Source organism: Anneissia japonica, unplaced genomic scaffold (assembly GCF_011630105.1).
Source record: "Anneissia japonica isolate Jap-2015-1 unplaced genomic scaffold, ASM1163010v1 scaffold685_len2926416_cov193, whole genome shotgun sequence".
NCBI lineage: Eukaryota > Metazoa > Echinodermata > Crinoidea > Comatulida > Comatulidae > Anneissia > Anneissia japonica.
The window spans coordinates 553528-557769 of NW_022692922.1; positions in this window are offsets into that span (position 1 = coordinate 553528).

The window sequence follows — 4242 nt, forward strand, 5'->3', positions numbered from 1 at the left end:
AACGGGCCATTCTGTCCAGAGACCGTAGGAAGCCATGGTTTATAATCTGTCTCTTATACACATCTCACAGGTCATCTATCCAGAGACTGAATTGCTTGGACGTAAGAGATGGCGCCATAGCCAGGTGTTGTCCGATCATTTTTGGAAACACTTCATGACTTATTACCTACCCGGTCTTCAGACTAGACAGAAGTGGTATAAAGAATAAAAAAACTTAACAGTTGGCGATGTTGTGCTTATTGTAGATAAGCTATTACCTCGAGCACAATGGCCCGTTGGATCGGTGACAAAAGTGTTCCCTGGCCGGGACAGCAGAGTAAGAGCAGTTGATGTTTGTGTCCGTGGCATGATGTACCGACAACCGGTGGCAAAGCTTATCAAGTTGCCGGAAGAGAAGGATGAACCAGTGATCGCAAAATAGAACGTGCCCGAATGTTAACTTAAAGTGGCTATTGAACTGATTTGTTATGTTCATAGGATTATTGTTGAATATTGTTAATCTGTTAGATTGTTAACTTTATAATTATAGTATGCAAATTTACATGTAAATTTGGGGGCGGCTGTAAAATAGAGCAACTTGTGTAGCGCCCTCAATTGGGTATGGAAAGTTCGAAGTAGTAGATCGCCTAGTAACCAGATCACAATGCGTAAATTGAAAATAAAACCATTGTGAGATGGATGAAACTGAACATAAAACCGACTACGTTTCAATTTGTGTTAACTTTTCATCACAATAATAATAATAATAATATTAATAATAATAATAATAATAATAATAATAATAATAGTTCAATGAGATTAATTAAAAATAATTTGCGTTCTGTTATGACAATGCTTGTTCGGATAGCCTCATGATGCTTGGAATACATCGTGACAGGGGAAGCAACCTCGACCTTGACAGCGTGGTTGTCAGATTTCGTGTAGGATTTCACTTTGAAGAAAGAGGATTTGAAAATAAATTAGATGTTTACATTGCATACTCTTTGTTTCAATTGTTTTGTTCAAAATGTTTTGGTTTTAGAAGCTCTCGACATTAGAAAACATAGCCTACATGAAGTCATATTATAGTAGCTCGATGCCTATCTAATAGGCCTAAGTAATAAAAATTCGCCATAATTCGTCAAATATCCGTGGCTTCTAGGGGGTGAAGCCCCCTGGACACTCACCGGGGCCGTAAGCGGCCCCTGGCCCTCAGCCAAGTGAGGCTCGATTCGCTCCACTAGCCCCCACCCCCGTCGGGGCCTTTAGCCCCTCCGTCGGGCAGATCCTGGCTCCATCACTGATTGAATCTGCTGTAGGCCTACTGCAAATCTCAAATCAATTACGAGAACCCCAAAGTTGTGGAACCTCGGTATTATGCCTATCATCAGCAGTGGATCCAGACATTTTCCCGGACAATGCCCCGGACCTGGACACAACAGACTCAAATCCAGATTCCTGAGGGCCGCGGCGTTCACTTTGGGGTTCTCTTAATTGATTTGTTTGCAGTACAGCAGATTCAATAATCTGCTGTGCCATTTTCGATTGGTGATGGTCTGCGACAGGGTGACCAGTGATGTAAATCAAATTATGCCGAGGCTGATGGGAAATTATGCTAAATTATGCCAAATGTTAAATTTCGAATAAGCGCCCCAAAATGTTCAATTTCGAATAGCCCCTTTTCAAAAATGCAAACAAAACCATTTTTAATACCATTTTTTCTTCAGTGAGAATTTAATTAATTAGTGTTATAACCCGGATCTGTGTGCTTTGGTGGCATAATGTGTAGGCTATTTCCAATGAAGGGTGAGTTTATTTAGTATTGCAATTGTATACAAAAACATTAAAAAATACTTCCTCAAATAACTACCCCTCAAAAAACTTCCTGAAATAAAGGATGGTATGGGAGGTAAGTAGAGAGCAACGACAAAAGCGATAAACTTTAAATAGAAGTTATTATTATTTTTACCATTATTATCATTATTATTATTATTATTATTATTATTATTATTATTATTATTATTATTATTATTATTATTATTATAGTGAGTTTTTTTTCTTTCGCACTTTTTTACTTTTGACATAAATTTTAAAGTGTTATTTATTATTATTATTATTATTTTTTTTCTTTCCTGTTTTTTACTTTCATGGCATTATATTATTTAGCCTAATTGTATCTGTATTTTAAGGTTTTAATAATATTTAAATGTTCACTGCTTTATAGTTTTTATATTACATATGTTCCCCTAATCTTTTTATTATTATTATAATAATTTTCATCATCATCATCCTCATCATCATTATTATTACCATTATTATTATTATTATTATTATTATTATTATTATTATTATTATTATTATTATTATTATTATTATTATTATTATTATTATTATTATTATTATTATTAGTTAGTGTTTTTTTTTTCTTTCGCACTTTTTGACTTTTGACATAAATTGTTTAGCCTCATTTTGTCTGTATTTTAAAGTTTTAATTATTTAAATGTTTACTGCTTTTATATTGTAATTTTGGTTTATTGCCGTTTTGACTTAGGCCTATTGCCGTTTTGGTCTTGCCGTTTTGACTATTGCCGTTTTGACTTAATGCCGTTTTGACTTATTGCCGTTCTGGTTGAAAAGTGTTGACGTTTTGGTTTTTTGCCGTTTTGGTCATTGCCGTTTTGACTTATTACCTTTTTTTGTTGCCATTCTGTCCAGAAACCGAAGGAAGCCATGGTTTATAATTATGCAAATTACGAAGTAATAAATATTCATCAGTGCTCTGAAGTTGCAATTAGGGCCTAGTGTGTGTGGTCTACAGGTCGGAGACCATAGTGACCAGACCTAGCATAATTATGCTTTTTGGCATAATTTTAGCATCTAGCATATGTGCTGGCATAATTTTAGAAAAAAAATTAACATTAGCATAATTTTGACCTCAGAAGAAAAAAAAAACATTAATCTGAATTAAACCAGCCGTCAATAATTGTGGATACCACATAATAAAAATGAATTCGTCCATTGATTGAGTATCCAATAAATCTTATGCTATGCGCTATGCGGGTCCCTTCCTCTATGTAGTTCATTGATTCATGGAAAGAAGAATATATATGCGATGTACTTTATATACACACATAATAGGCCTACTAGTATTTACTGTAATAAGAATGAGAAAGTTTACCTGACCGTTTTCAGAGGGGGAAAACCTTAAAATTTCAAAAATTTAAAGTCATTAAAAGACAGCTCAGAAGTCGGGAAAGCTAATTTCCTGCCATCTTGGGATCGAAATTTTCAAAAACTTCCCGGGGGAGGACACCCGGACCCTCCTTCCTCTTTGGGGTTCATCAGTTCATGAAAGAAGAATACGTATGCAACTCAATGTTTTATGTACATATATACACACATAAATAGGCCTATTTACTGTAATAAGAGCGAGAAAGTTTGGTTTAACTGACCGTTTTCAAGAGGGGAAAACCTTAAATTTTGAATAACTTAAAATCCATTAAAAGACACTTCAGAAGTCTGGAAAGTTAATTTCCCGCCATCTAGGAATCAAAATTTTGTAAGGGGAGGACCCCTTTCTTTTTGGAGTTTTTATGAAAAAAATTTGACACCCCCCACCCCCCAAAATGTGAAACCAGGTCCGCCCGTGTTTATAAACTCTATTTACAAGGTGCTTATTGCATTGGTAGATTTCACATTTTTGCTTGTTCAAAGCTATGAATAAAACAATGCCAAAAACAAAACGTTAAGTAGGCCTACCGGCCTATCAAACTTAAAGTTGACTTATTACACAAGTTTTAGTCAATACTGTGTTCAAATACAGATAAAATTAGGCTAAACAATATAATTCCATGAAATTAAAAAACAGGAAAGAAATAATAAGAATAATAATAAATAACACTTTAAAACTTATGTCTAAAGTAAAAAAGTGCGAAAGAAAAAAAACACTATAATAATAGTAATAATAATAATAATAATAATAACAATAATAATAATGATAATAATGGTAATAATGGTAATAATGATGATGGTGATGATGATGATAATAATAATAATAACATACAATACAATTTAATATTAAAAAGATTAGGGGAATATATGTAATATATAAAATATAAAAGCAGTGAACATTAAAATATTATTAAAACCTTAAAACAGATAAAATTAGGCTAAACAATATAATGCCATGAAAGTGAAAAACGGGAAAGAAATAATGATAATAATAAATAACACTTTAAAATAATATAGGCCTAGTCATGGATG